This window comes from Magnolia sinica, chromosome 15 (genome assembly GCF_029962835.1).
Source record: "Magnolia sinica isolate HGM2019 chromosome 15, MsV1, whole genome shotgun sequence".
Taxonomy (NCBI): Eukaryota; Viridiplantae; Streptophyta; class Magnoliopsida; order Magnoliales; family Magnoliaceae; genus Magnolia; species Magnolia sinica.
The window spans coordinates 55,947,556-55,963,305 of record NC_080587.1 but is presented as its reverse complement, the minus strand read 5'-3'; the positions used below and the strand labels follow the sequence as shown (position 1 = coordinate 55,963,305).

Here is a 15,750-nt window from a genome sequence, read left to right as displayed (position 1 = left end):
TGCTTCATGAAATTTCCCAATTGAAATATCTTAACCTTAGATCTACGATATTTTAACAGTTGAACGAGGACTACTGTCTAATTTCTTTATTAGCCATCTATTTTCTTTCCATTAATTGAATGGCTAGAATTTTCAAATACGAGATATACATCGTGTTTGGTCTAATAAACAGTAGACCCTTAGTCTCTGTGGCATGAAATGTTTCGATCTGTCGACATTAAATTGATAGTAAAAACAAAATGTTAATGGTAAAAAATATATTGAGATAAATTATAAAAAAGCTAATTGATGGGATTGTCTCCTAATTTTATTTTTAAACAATAAGCCATCAGTCTTGGTTCCAGTACAGTAGATGGGTGGACCCGATCAATACATTACCCCGCCACATGTTCTGTCACGCCCCGAACTCGGAAACCGGGCTCACAAAATTCCCGATTGCCAAATCCGGCGCCGACAGCCTCCGTAGAACCCCATTCTCGGATCCCGGCACCCATTCACCAAGTTCCGATCCTGGGATACTATAAGGAGGGTTTCAAATCATCAGTCTGATTCATAATGAGCATAATAAAAGCATAACCCACAAACAATAACCACAAGAACACCACCAAAAAATTCATTATGATCAAAAACTTTTTAGTACAATGCGACAGAAAGGGAAAATACAATGTAGCAAAAGAAACAAAACTTCAGAAGCTCGGCTGCACGCTCCAAATACAGCGAGACTATGGCTGCGACTGTGTTCTGGCGTCACCTGCACGCATCAATCGTGTATAAGCTTATAGAAAGCTTAGAGGGTGGTGTAAGTATGTGCGCAATATAAGCGTGCTCAAAATGCAAGGTCAGAGTAATGCGGAATCATGGTGATGAGCACATGAATGCAATCAGCCGTACCAAGGTTATGCTGTGCAAGATATGAATGCTATCGGCCATAACACGGCCATGCGATGCGAAATGCAACTCAAGCATGCCAATCCTCATCATGTATCAGTACAGTTCTCATTCTGGATAATCATTGGGGTTCAATACACTCCAAATGGCACTGTCGCTCTCCTAGTCGTACAGTCCAAGTGAGCGTAAGAAACCTCACTATCCGCCTGGCCAATAGTCTGCCAATACCTATCTGGCACGTCGATAGCGGACCCATTCGCGAGCTGGTCAAACTCAGCCTAGTATTGCCCCCTACCCTCTGGCGAGTAAGGCCACACTCCTTTCCAACCGACCACGACACAGTGGGAGACGCGGCCTCCTAGTATTCGGCCCTCATGCGCTCATATATCCACTCGGTCTCGACATTGGAGTTATCCTCTAGTACCATCGGGTTTAGGGATTTTCACCCAGGGACATCTATGGTGCCCGTATGCTAGAACCAAATATTTTCGGTATCCAATCCTGCCATCCACGATGTGTCTGTGGAGGCTATGGCCCTGATGTCGCTAGGGCATACAGTAACTACAATCACACAAATGCAAGTGCATTAATCACACTATCAGTCATGCAACAGTCATGCGTGTACCATGCACTTATATGGGGCAACTCCACCTATCAGGGAGCCCATAAATAGTCTGCCCGAAGGCATATGCTATGATCGGTCACTCCTCACATCAGGCATATATATGATGCGAATGATCATGAGTCATGGATCTATACTAAACCTATATAAAGAGATGGGCTCTGTGCATAATGGAGATGGGCCTAGACGGCCTACTTACCACAAATATAGGCCTATCAGTAGGCCTTTGGGAGAGTTATAATGCGGACATTTAACCAACATTATCCATTCAATGTGGACGTCAAACTAGCATTGCTCCCAAGGCGTGGCTCGTTATAAAATCAACATGTATACCATGGTAGAATTACACTACAAGCATGGGCCTATCAGTGGGCCTTAGGGAGAGTCGTAATGCGGACATTTAACCAACATTAACCTTATAATGTGGACATCAAACCATCATTGCTCCCAAGGCACTGCCGCTATAAGGGTCAACACATAAATCATGGAATGGGCCTCATGTACATCCCATTGGGCCTCTAAAATGGGCCTTAAATTATCTCCAAAATGGTTGGACAGTTGGATGAAACACATGCATCATGATGGAGCCCACTCTAATGGAGGGTATGGTTTACAACACATACATAAGTGGGTCCCATGAGGGGCCTACCATAATGTTTATTTCCCATCCAACCCATTGTTAAGGTCATTCAGACCGGGGCCCACAGTAGTGTTTATTTTCCAAGCAACCTAGGGCCCAACATAATGTTTATTTTCCAACCAACTGTTCATAATGTCATGTGGACCAGGGTAGGACCCACTGTAATATTTATTTTATCATCCAATCTATTCATAAGGTCACGTGGGCCTGGATAGGGCCCACTGTAATATTTATTTTCCATCCAAAATGGGCCCACTGTAACATTTATTTTCCATACAACCTGTTGATAGGGCCGTGTGGACTAAGGGCCCACTGGAATGTTCATTTGCACCCAACTGTTCACAGGGCCACACAGTCAGGGAGGGGCCCACCGTAATGTTTATTTTTCATCTAACCTGCTGGTGAGGTCACGTGGGTAGGGAGCCCACCGTGACGTCCATTTGACGTCCAACCTGTTTATAAGGTCACCAGGACCTGGGGTGGATGTGGGGCCCACCAAAATGTGGTTCACAAATCCAGCCCATTTATTGTGTGAGTCCCACTTGACTGACGGTCCATACCAAGTTTCAGCGACATCCAAAACTCAGGTAGGCCCCACCAAATGATTTTATATGTTTTAGGCATGTCTTCACATGATTTTAGATGGTATGGCCCGCCTGAGTTCCGTTTATGGCTGATTTTTGGGGTGGACGGCTGGTCTGAGGGGACCCATCAAATGCATGGTGTTGATGATCGAAAAGCATCAAGGTGGGGCCCACAGTTGGGCCGCGAGGGCCTGCTCGGTCCGTTCGCCTGCCCTCTAACAGCGGCAGCAGCAGATGCTGCTGCCTCTGATTCCAAATTATTATTTTTTTAAACCAGTGTTTTGATGGTTTTTTATAGATGGGGCCCACTATAGACGAATCCATCCCAGCCATTGGTTCCTGTGGCTCGATATAATCCCATCGAGTCCAATATTGGGTGGTTTTTGATATACAGGAGCATCAGGGAGGTATTTTAATGGCAATACCGCTATTTCCTTTGGTATGGCCCGCTTGATTATCAGATTAGTCTAAATTTTTGGTTCAACGGCTGAAATGAACTGGGTAACGGAATAAATGGTGTGGATCAGTCCCATACATCAAGTTGGGGCCTGCATGGGCAGCCTACTCCAAAAAGGCCCCCTTTTTAACGTTTTTGTTAGCTTGTGAGTATACACCACTGTCAGTATACACACTCCAAGTTGGCCACGCCCGTCCAGTGTCCAGTGACGCTGGACGGTGTGGATAAACACATACATTGTGGTGGGTCCCACATGGACGTGGCCCACCAAATATATACATATAATACATATATTATATTATATATATTATACATATTATATTATATATATTATATATAATATAAAAAGCATTGGGCCCATCCAAACAGTGGATGGTGTGGATCATCACCTGTAATAGAGTGGGCCACACTGTCTGATGTAGATGGACGGGGTAGATATAACATATATTGGTGGGATCCACACCATGACAACGAAAGAGAGAGAGAAACATACGGTGAGATAGAGAGGAGGGACCCCGCCAATATGGGCCCTCCATTGATACAACACATACATCAAAATGGGTCCCACAACAAGTGGGCCCTAAAGATCAAGATTCCAATGGTGGATCACCCACCTTTAAGCCTCCTCCTTGCTCCCTTGGCCTCAAATGCTCCTTGCCTATGCCTTGGATGGTGGATGATGGGGGATTAATGGTGTGGATGAGAGATGAGAGGGTCTCGATGGGAGATGAGAAGGTGGACCACACTTGGGAGGGAGAGGGAAGCTTGGACGTGTGAGGCTTGGGTTGCTTGGACATTTGAGAAATGAGAGAGAGAGAGAGGTGATATGGATGGGTGAGGTGTGATGGGTGATGGGTTGGGTTGAAAATTTGTAAAAGTAGTATGGTTGAGGTTGAAATTTAGAAAAAGAGGAGTGGTGAGGTAGAAAGAGGGTAGACTTTTAAAAAAGGAGGGAATGGGTTGAAGTACTTGAGGTATGGTTGCATTTATGGTTGATTGATGGGACTAATTGTGTAGAGATTCCCTCGAAATCCGTAACAGGCGGTGTTTCTTCGGAATAAACGCAGATCGACATCTTCTTGCCAGGGTATCGGTTTGGTGCGCAAGACGCGGCGTTGGAACGGCGACGATGGCGCGGTCGCCAAGATATAGGTTTCGGATCGAGACGACGTTGGTGTACGGGACCTGAGTTTTATTTTTAAATAGTAAGTCATCTGTCCTGGTTCTAGTGCAGTAAATGGGTGGACCCGATCAATACATGACCCCGCCAGATGTTCTGTAGAGAGATGGGTATACCATAGTCCAATTCTTCCTACTCTACCAGTAAATGGGTGGACTTGATCAATACATGACTATCGTATCGTCCTTTTCGAATGCCCAGCCGGCCAGCCCGATGACCAATTGACCCAATCCAAATCAATGCCAACTCGATCCAACTCGGTATCTCTAACTGAGTTGGACTCGGTTCAGGTCAGCCTAGCCATGATCTAGTTCGGATCGAGTCAAGCCCGCTGGACTCGGTCCCGAGTTAGATCAAGTTCGGGTCAAGGATTCGGCAAAATCGGATCGAGTCAAGTTAGACCTAAGTCGGTCCAACTGGACTCGATGCACACCTATAGTAAAGAGTTTACAAGCAATTAAAGGAATTTAAACAACCGTATTTTAATCCATCTACTCATCCATAGAAACCAGCCGAATGAAATGATCCCGGACTGAGGAGACTGGAGATTTGTAAAGCTGAATGTGTGCATAAGTAGAGGTGTACACGAATCGAGTTAGCTCGGTTAGCTCACTTGAAAAAGCTCGATTCGACTCAGTTCGAAGTTGAGTTCTAGCCAAGTCGAGCTGATTTTTTAAGCTCGAAAATGAGTTTGAGCTAGCCCCAGCTTGAATTGAACTCGGATCGAACCAGTGCAGTGACTCAGTTACTTTCATATTGATGTTGGTCACCATGTGTTTGATGAAATGACCCAACGAAGTGTGGCTAGTGGCAAGGAAGGTATGTATATGAAACCAATACCCTTTTTTTTCTTGATTTTTATGTTTCTTAGAAGGTGTTTGATAAAATACCTGTAAAATCATTATTGTTGTCTTAAATAGAGTGAGATTTTGAAGGTGCAGTCTGGGTGTTTGTGAAAATGTTGCACAGGCGAACTTGGCTCGAATTGGCCCAAGCTGCTGACTGAACCGAGCCGAGCTAGCCAGTCAAGCTCCAGGACCAAGCCAAGCCTAGTTCGAGCTGAGGCCAGCTTGACCCGGTTCGACTCAATGTACACCCCTATGCACAAGTCAGCTAATGCACATGCCACCAGATATGCCGCATGTCATGGATTAAATATCCAAGCCATTCATCAGGTGGAGCTCACCGTTTAGATGCTATTGCCTAGAGATAAAATTGGCCTACTAAGTATATGTGACATGATATTAGATATAAGTAGATCGGTTAGAAAAACTTCAGCCAACTTTTTCATAGCCGTATTTTTGCTCAACTCACCGCGGCGCACTGACTAATGAACCAACCGAATTCTTTGACATAGGGAACCTGCGGAAGCAAGTGAATTTCCCATGCGGGCTGTCATTTTGTTTTTCAAAAATCCACTCCGTCCATCCATTTTTGGGAGCACATTTTAAAACATGCTAAAGAAAAAAGGCGGATCCTAGACTCAAGTGGGCCATACGTCTTAAACTCAAGCGGGCCAGGCCATACGAGAGGAAATGGTGGGAAATGAGTTATGACAGTTGAAAGATTCATGGTCACAAATGTTCCTACACTCAAGTGGGCCATATGACCGTTGAAAGATTCATGGTCACAAATGTTTTGTATCATGCTAAATATTTTGTTTTTTCAGTTCATCCCAATGAGAATTACCTTGTTGATGCAAAAATTTGGTTCACCCTTCGCCGAGCTCCGAGCACTTGAGCTTAGCCCTGTGTGCCTGCATAAGAGGACAAAGGAGACCCTGTCTAGAGCAGGGGACCCTCCAATGCCAAAGTCAGGCTAGGAATCTGGGTCTAAGTAGTGTAGCGGGGCTTTAGGGTGTGAGTTGTTACGTACCTGTAGTAATGGGGTCTTGATGTATTTATACCTGACTATCGGATGGTCTGGGTCCGTTAATCTCGGCACGATTCACTCAATCAAGAGGATTTTCGGATCGTGGAGATATCGTGCGTAATCCAGGGATCGTGTAGCATATCAATGGGTAAAGTTGGCGAGCACGTCCACTTAAGGCAGTTTCTTAGTTTAGCATCTAAGATGCTCCGCCCTGGTCTCGGCTCGGGACATTCTTCTCCGGATGACGATGAAGATGAGGACAAGGACGATCCCTCGGCTCGGATGTCCTTCTTCACGTGAGTATGAGCCCTGGGCTCGGAGGTTGTTCCCTTGGCTCAGGTGCTTTGATTTTGCTCTCTTCATCAGTGTTCATTATTTCGGGTGTTCTTTCGCTCGATTGGACTACAAAGACGTAGGTCCTCGGAACTATAACGGGCTCAGATCTTCCCATAACAGAAGCCCCCTACTCTTCGAGGTCGGCTACAGACTCAGAGAGTAAGCACATGGAAGATCAACCACCTCATCTGCTGAACCTTCTGCGTACGCTGATATTATTATGATTCTGGAATTCTGAAGCGTTGTACCCTCAAGGTTTCCCGCTTATAGTCTAACATTCAGCGGACGCGTGGCGACAGTTGGGATTTCGATTCGTCGTTCAGCTTATGGCTAACTGCCACGTATACCTTAGGAGAGATTTGAGTGATGCTCCCTCTGTTCAAGCACCATTTTTGCTACCTGCAACTCATCGTTCGATGTAAGGTGCATGCGGCTGGCAGAGGTTAAACCAGTGACCTGCAACCACGTGTGCTCGTGAAGTCAACTCACGATAGTTCGTGGTAGCCATCATTCTTACCATTAATGCAAAGATTCTCTTCGGGTTATATAATTCCCTTCGGAACCACTCTCCCCACTTGCATTCTGAATTTGAAAGTGTACCAGAGATGGCGATTTTCGGTGAGGGCGATTCCGACCATTTTTAAGTTTTCAACCAGGCGATTTCGGCCGATCAAGCATTTTCGATAGAAGTGATTCCTGGTGATCGTCCGGTGAATCCTTTTCCTTGTGCCTCTTTGCATTCCTTCCTTTTGAGATGTCATTTGACCTAGAAACCGTTTGGAATTATGATGACGACTCCAAACCGGGGAGTTCTAGTAATGGGAGGGGAGCCTCGGAGGGCCCCTTTGAAGCTGTTCCCCTATTCCCCCCTCCTGGAAGGTAGAAGGAGGCGGGGGCTCAGACTCTTCAGGTCGGCAAGAAGAAAGCCACCCGAGCCCCCCAGGCCACAACTCTTCAGGTCGCCGAGATGCCAGTTAGCGGGCGAGCCTCAGAGGTAGTCCCCGGAGGCTCTGTACTATCGGAGTCTCAAATGGGGTGGATCTGCTCGGAGTTTTAAATCCCAGACTCTGTGCGGATAAGGGCCCCAGAGCCTCTTGATATTGCTGGCGTGCCCACTGAGGGAGAAGTTGCCATTTTTGTCTTTGCACTGCAATGTGGGGTCCGACTTCCTTTGCATTCCTTCGTTCGAGCCATCACCGCCTACCTCGGACTAGCTCCTAGTCAGTTCACTCCCAACGCTTGGAGGGTGTTAATTTCTTCCTTCATCATCTGGCATCAAGTCGGGAATCCGGAGTTGACCCCAGAAGAGCTGTTAAGCTTGTACCTGGTTAAGTATGACTGTCAAGAACCATGGTACTACTTCACGACCCAAGGCAGCAAAGGGTCGGGGTGGTGATGAATCTTCTGTCTTCCAACAAGGACTGGAAGAACAAGTAGTTCTGGGTTGTGGGCGAGTGGGAGGTGCTAGCGGCAGAGCTCGGGACTCTGATGACTTGGGTCCTCACCCGATTCTCAAAACCAGGTCAGACTTTAAGCATTTTTCTTCCCTTCAACCCTTTTATTTACTCCAGTCTAACTGAAGCTCTCTTTTATCCTTGTAGATTTCCCGAGGGGCACGCCACTCCTCACCTCGGACCAGAAGAACCTGCTGTTAAGGCTAAGGTGCGATCGGGAGAGCTTCGCTCTTGGTCAGACCTGATCACAGCCGCCAACCTTCACTGGTCTGGGCTTTGCAAGTCCCTGCCTCTCCCGACATCCTTCAGTAAGTTTCTCTTCCATCCCCTTCTAGAGAGGCCAAACTTATTCGTTTCATTAGTTGAGTAATTATCCTCTATGCAGGCATGGTTGAGGCATCTGGTTCCCGGAGGAGGAAAGCTGCCCTAACGGTGGAGGAGATGTTGAGGGTCGAGCCTCGGACGAAGACTACCATCCAAAGACGACAGACTGCTTCGCTCGAAGAGGGCCCCTCTGGTCCCGCTCCTGTATTTGCAGCTCTGATTGCAGCTCCCATTGCCGTAGCCCCTGCTATGGTGCCCGTCGAGACCCGGGTCCTAGCAATCATTGTTCCAACTCTGGCAACCATAACTCCTTCAGCAACAACCATAACTCCTTCCCTTCCTCCTATCGTCGTTCCCCCCACTACGGAGGCTCGTCCTGTAGCCCCCTACATAGTCGTCCCTTCGTCGTCCGAACGGGTGGCAGCCGTCCGGATGGCTGATGCCATGATCTCCCCCGTGAAGCTGGGAATGATGTCAGGGCTGAGGCTCAGGCCTCGACTGGTAGCTGGACTGGAGCCGGGGAGGCTGCAGGCTTGGCCCAGGTGGGGACGAGCGATGAGAGGTTTGAACCGGGCTACTATCTGTCTTGCCTGACGCCTTGGGCTTCCAAACATGCCCCAGAGGAGGATATAGCCCGCCTCCTCAGTAAGTCAGACATCTCCTTCTTAAATGACATGGCTTCCGTATTTTACACGGTATTTATATCAACTTTCCTTGCCTTTTTGCACTTATTACTTTTGAGTGCTTATTCTCTTGTTTTTGTTCAGTCTGTCCCGAAGCTCCTGTCGGCTCGGGAGAGGGCACGAGAGTTGGAAAAGAGAGAGGCTGAGGTGGAGTCCCTTAAGACCGAAGTGGGGATCTTGCAGGATGAAGCCACTTTTCTCCAACTTAAGCAGGGCGAGCTGCGTAGGCAGCTTGAGGATGGGAAGGTTAGGGAGCTTCGGCTATTGGAAATTGTTGATAACTTCAAAGCCCAGTGTGACGCTGCAACCGCCGAGTTGACCAGTGCTAGGGCTCACGCGGATTCGCTGGCCAAGGAGAACACCCGATTGGGTGAAGTCCTTGAGCGGACTAAGGCCAAGGCGGTAGAAGAGCGAAGCCGAGCCGTCTTTCAAGCGACGGAGGCTCAGCGGGCTAAAGACAAGGCCTCCCTGGCTATAGCGGTGGCAGCAACGGTGGACGCCTTCAAGGCCTTAAAGGAGAGGGAAGCCGAAGCCACCAAGTTTTACAACTGTGGCCTTGATGCTTGCATTGAGGCGGTCCAGGACTTGTATCCAGACCTTAACCTTGAACCCCTATGGTCTGTAGACGCTGAAGAGAAGCCCGTAGAGGACGTCTGCGCGGACCGAGCCCCCGATTCCCAAGCCCCTCCGATTGCATAGTTTTTAATATATCTTCTTCATGACTGACAGGAACTTAATAACTTTTTGTGAATGTTGTGATGGATTTATTTTTTGACTCTTTGGATGATGATGATTTTTGACCCTTTAGAAAGGGTGCTTGGATGACTGCTTTTATACATGCTAATTTGTAGTTACTTTCTCGACGTTAGATGTTGATTGTTGATTGCTGAATCGATCCGTTGATAGGTCGGTTTATTTCCGAGCATGGCCAAGCCGACTCCTTGATGGGCAGGCCCTTTCCAATGCTGTCTCGTAGAATTCTTAAGCCTTTATGGCCTGGTCATTGTTTGAGTCCGAACCCCTAAGGGGTCGGCCCATCCCACGAATGGCAAGAGACCTCCACTCCAATCGTTAGTCGGGTGACGGGCCGACTCCTCCATTGGGGAGTCGGGTCATCTTTTGGCTTTTCCCCTGACTTAGAGAGAATGCCTTGTCAATATTTCGTGGGGTTACGCTCTAACCCCTTCTTTAAGGGATCAACTCATCCAGTCCGCTTCTACATTTGAGAGGCGACTTTTTCCTTAGTAGATAATATGGTTGTGGAAGAAGTAGTGAATTTCTTTGAAAGCCTTAAAGGCTACTCACCCGGAGACGTACACTTATTTGAGAGCCTTAAAGGCTAGTTGCTCGGAGGTGCGCACTTATTTGGGAGCATTAAAGGCTAGTTCATCACAAATAGTAGACCTTTAAATGCTCGACATTCCAAGGATGGGGGAGCTGGCGGCCCTCGATATCTTCTTAGTGGTAGGAGTCTGCTTTAGTTGATCGAACCACACGATACGGCCCTTCCCAGTTAGGTCCGAGCACCCCAGCCCCTGGCTCAGTAGTGCTCTGGGAGACCCGGTGAAGGACCAAGTCTCCTGGGCAGAACCACCTGACCTTAACATTGAAATTATAGAATTGCGCCACTTGCTGATGCCTAGCAGCTACTCGGAGTGCTAAGATGTCTCTGATTTCTTCGAGCAGATATAGGTTAGCTGCGATCTGCTCGGAGTTTTGGTTCTCTTGATAGTTTCTCACCCGAGCAGTGGGAAGGCCGATTTCTACTGGCACCATTGCTTCCGAACCGTAGGAGAGCGAAAATGGTGTTTCCCCGGTAGAGGACTGGGCTGTGGTCCTGTAGGCCCAAAGGACGAATGGAAGCTCCTCGGCCCAATTACCTTTTGGTTTTTCCAATCTTGTTTTGAGATGGTGTTTGAAAACCTTATTAACCGCTTCCACCTGTCCATTAGACTGTGGGTGCCGAGGCAAAGAATATGCATTCGTGATGCCGAGCCCTAAACACATGTTTCAGAACTTGTCATTGTCGAATTGCCGGCCATTGTCTGATATGATGACGCTCGGAATCCCAAACCGGCATATGATGTTTTTCCAGACGAAGTCAATCGTTCTCTATTTCGTGATCTTGGCAACCGGCTCGGCCTTATCCCATTTGGTGAAATAGTTGACTGCGACGATAGTGAACTTGACCTGCCCCTTCCCTGTGGGAGTCATTTCCTCTGCGGGTTGTCTCAGCACCGCTGCAAAGCGTTAGCATTTATCGCATTTTTGAACGTAATCTTTTGAGTCTTGCTGGAGGGTTGGCCAAAAGTACCCTTGCCGAAGTATCTTCAGGGCCAAGGTTCGGCTGATGGAATGGTTTCCACAGATTCCTTCATGAATCTTTTGAATAACATAGTCCGCCTTGTCAGGTCGAAGGCACCTGAGGTAGGGTTGAGAGTGACCTTTCTTGTATAGGATACTGTCGAGGACAATGTACCACGCAGCTCGGACTCTCAGGCGCTTGGCCTCCAGTTTATCCGAGGGGATCTCACCAGATGTGAGGTAGTTAAAGATGATCAGGGTCGAATATTGCATATTAGACCCTAATCATTACCAGATTTTACGTATATGATAATGCTTAATGGAGTATTTTAATTGTATTTTTGTTACAGGATGAAGTCAGGAGCGTTAATTGAAAATTGATGTTAAAGGCATGGATTTCATGATCCAAAGTCTCCAGAGCACGGGATGGACTCCAGAGAACCAATAATGAAGATTTTACATGCCTGGGATCTGAGGAAAGCAAGCCAAAGGGGCCCGAAAAGGGTCCAGAATGCAAGATCACATGGTTCCCGCTATCCGATCAGTTCGAAACCTCACACATGAGATGAGGGCCGTAAATTAACCGTACATAGTAAATTTCAGCCATTGAGGATCTCGGGAAGTGGTCCAATGGACAGATCAGCCCATTAATCTTCACTTTGGGGCCCACCTGATATTTGGAACTGCCTCAAACTTGGTTTTGGCGGTTGGAATTATATGAAGGAAAGGATGGACGGTGCAGATTTCCTACAAACATTACATTGGGCCCCACATGCGTGAGTGTGTGCGTAAAGCGCACGTGCGCTGGCACTACACCGCACCGCTGGGACGGTCAGCGAGAACGCTGACCCGTCTCTCTCTCTCGCCGCTGCAGCGTCCGCGGAACCGTCCCGCGAGCGTCGGTTGTGGGGCCCACCTAGTGTCCAAATGGACAATCCAAACCGTCCATCCACTTCCTGGGGCAGCCATTAGCATTGCCTAGGTGGCGAAAACTTCAAATGATAGTATAGATCGGTTTTTAACCGTACAAACGCAGGATGGACGGCAAGACAGAAAGCCACGTGGGCTGCACCGAATCCACCCCAAAACCAGTCAATTCCTACTGATTTTTCGAGCTGAAACTAATGGACGGCGTGGATTCCTGTGAAAAGTCCAATAATGGACCCAACCATCATCGCGGCGTCGGTTTGGCATCCGCGAAACGCACGGATGCTGCCAGTTTTTACGGAAATTAGTGGGCCCCACTCGTCAACTTTTCGGAAGATCTGATCCGTCCATCATGTAGAGGGCTTCGAGAGCTTCAAAATCATGTTGATATTCCTCGCCCATGCGTACACACGTGTGCGGTACAGAGGCCAAAAGTAGACTGCCCCGGGACGTTCAAAACTGAGTTTTTTTGAGATTTCTTCTGTGGGCCGCGCTAATGGACCTTCAAAACCACCCATTCTTGACTGAAATTTCATTCTGAATCCAATGGACGGGGTGGATTTTCTAGAAAATACCTCTGTGGGGCCCACCGATCACGGCTGCGAAAATTTGTACTCCGAGTCCTTCTACGACTCTGCCACCGACCCCAGCCATCCAGCAGCTATAAAAGGGGAGTTTTGGACGTGGGAAAGGCATTCAGAACCAGGGGATTCCAGATCTGGAGCAAGGAAGAGAAGAAAGAAGAGAGAGAGATTGTTTGGTTTGATTTTTTTTATGAATTTTATTTAATATTTTTTATGGAATTTATGGGTCACTAATCTCTCAGCTAGGGCTGAGATGAAGCCCTTAATTTGATCAGCTCTTGTGTTGGTTGATTTACTTTGAATTTCAATTAATTTGTTTCTTTCTCTAAGTGGGCTTAATGGGTTTGAATTCTATACTTCTCCATCTATGAATTTGATTAAAGTATATATATGGATGTTGTTTGGATGCTTATTATAGGTGCTTGTGTCTGATCAAGAACAAGTTTCCTATAGAGGAAGAAACAGGGTGCCTTAATGAATGTACATTCCATGTGCCCGACCAAAGGACATGGGATATGTCATTCATGGCATTGCTTAAAGGAATTAGACAGTTTGTATGCCCGATTAAGGACACAGATTGTGTTTTCTCTATTTAAGTGGTATCAATCTAGATCAAGGTGAATCAACAGACAAAACAAGGGTTAGGATAATTAGGGGTGGATTCGAAAGTCCTAGTGCTTTCTCTCTGATTGAATTTTCTTCCCTGTTCTTAATTAATTGTTTTTTTTCCATAAAATTGTGCTTAGTAATTCATTCAATTATTTGTTGGATTAGTTAAGGAGAATCATAGATTTGAATTGTGACGACTAGTCCTCGTGGGAACGATCTCGTAATACGTACCGTATCTGCATCTGATTCGTATACTTGCGAGTTTAAAAATCATTTAAATCGTGTTGGTTTAAACAAAACATCAAGTTTTTGGCGCCGTTGCTGGGGACTGTTTCAGTCCAATTGGATTTAAGATTCTCTCTTATCATAATTCATAGTCTTAGTTTTTTTTTACTACCTTTAGGTTAATTTTTTTTTTAGAAACTAACCTATTTCCTATTTTGTAGGGACCTGACATAAAATACTAATTTGGTAATCTCTTTCCAAATTTTCTATTTTTTTTCTTTCTTTTCTAATTTCTATTTTTAGAATTAAGGTTTTATTATTTTTTTTATTTTTATTTTTTTGAAGTTTCTATTTCTAGGCTATTTTATTTTATTTTTAGAAATTTCCTATTTTCTAATTCTAGATTCTGATTCTTCTTTCAAGTAACTTTCTATTTTCTAGTTTTAGAAAATTTTTCCTTTTTAGAAACTAACTTAGTTTTTTTTTTTTTATTTCTAAAATTACAAACTTTCTTTTTTAGAAATTAACCGTTGCTTAGGATTTTTTTTCTAGCATTATTTTAGTAAATTTAATTTATTTTTGTTTTCTTTTTGTTTACAGGAATTAAGGAAGGAAGCTGCTAAATAATATTGTCTTCAAAAGGAGGAGCTCTCAAATCTTCAGACATTCATCATCTCCTTTTCTCGGGTTCTTCTTTCCAATTCTCGTTTACATAGCTTTCTCTTGTTCTTAGGAATTCATAACTTTTTCCTTTAGTTTTATTCATCTTAGGTTGCATCTTAGTTTAGTTTTCTTTCTTATATTGATAGCATAGTTTATGCTAGGACGTAGATCTCTGAATAGAGAACTAGCACCGTTTGATCCTGAGATTGAAAGAACAATTCGTGAAAGATTGAGAAATAATCCTGTTGAAATGGCGAATGAGACTGAAGTTAAAGCTCTCAAAGATTATTCAGCTCCTGTCCAATTTAATGCGCCTTCATGCATAGTGTTGCCAACCACTACGGCAGCACACTTTGAACTTAAACCTGGAGTCATACAATTGTTGCCATCCTTTTATGGATTGGACAAGGAGGACCCATATCATCATGTGAAAGAATTCTTAAACATTTGCTCCACCTTTAAGTTCCAAAACTTCTCAGACGATTCGATCCGCCTACGCCTGTTTCCTTTTTCTTTGAAGGATAAGGCGAAAGCATGGTTGAATTCTCTAGAAGTTGGATCTATCACTACATGGGACCAACTGTCTAAGAAGTTCTTAAACAAGTTCTTCCCTCTTCACAAAACCAATGCCCTCCGTAGAGAAATTACTAACTTCACACAAAAAGAGGGCGAGCACTTTCATGAATGTTGGGAAAGATGGAAGGACTTGCTTCTTAAATGTCCTCACCATGGTTTTGAGAAGTGGCAACAAGTTCAATACTTCTATGACGGTCTGACACCACAGAACCGTCGCATGGTTGATGCCACCAGTGGAGGGTCATTCATGACCAAAAGTGATGTCGAAGCATGGAACTTCTTTGAAACCTTGTGCGAAAATTCCCAGCAATGGGATTATTCAAATAGAGGTGACAAAAGTCCCCAACCACAAAAGAGAGATGGTATATATGAGATAGGAGTCATGCCAGAGCTGAGCGCCAAGCTTGATAACCTGACAAAGAAAGTTGATGCTCTGGTATTAAATAGTGGACCACCACAAACAGCTCAAGTCGAGGCATATGCCACATGTTCTAGTCCTGCCCATCCTATGCAGTCTTGTCCATCTGGTGCAGCATTCCCAGAACTTCTCTCTGAACAAGTTCATGCTATGAACACTTTTCAAAAATCTGGGAATGATCCTTACTCGAACACATACAACCCAGGGTGGGCTAGACATCCAAATTTCTCTTGGGCAAAAGGACCACAACAAGGAGGACCATCTGGAAATCCTCCCATGCAACCGCACCTCCAAGTTGGCAGTCAACAACCTCAATAGTTTTCACAATATCAACAACTGCCTACACAATCAAGGAAACCATCTCTTGAGGATACACTCCATCTTTTCATGCAGAGTTCTCTCCA

At 45.6% G+C, this 15,750-nt stretch overlaps 1 non-coding gene across 1 annotated transcript; it reads right to left on the bottom strand.

The window, feature by feature from the left end:
- Nucleotides 1–14,980: 14,980 nt before the first annotated feature.
- Nucleotides 14,981–15,087, bottom strand: LOC131228264 (small nucleolar RNA R71). The gene has a single exon (XR_009162775.1). It is a non-coding gene; the product is annotated as a small nucleolar RNA R71 (small nucleolar RNA).
- Between the last annotated feature and the right edge of the window lie 663 nt (nt 15,088–15,750).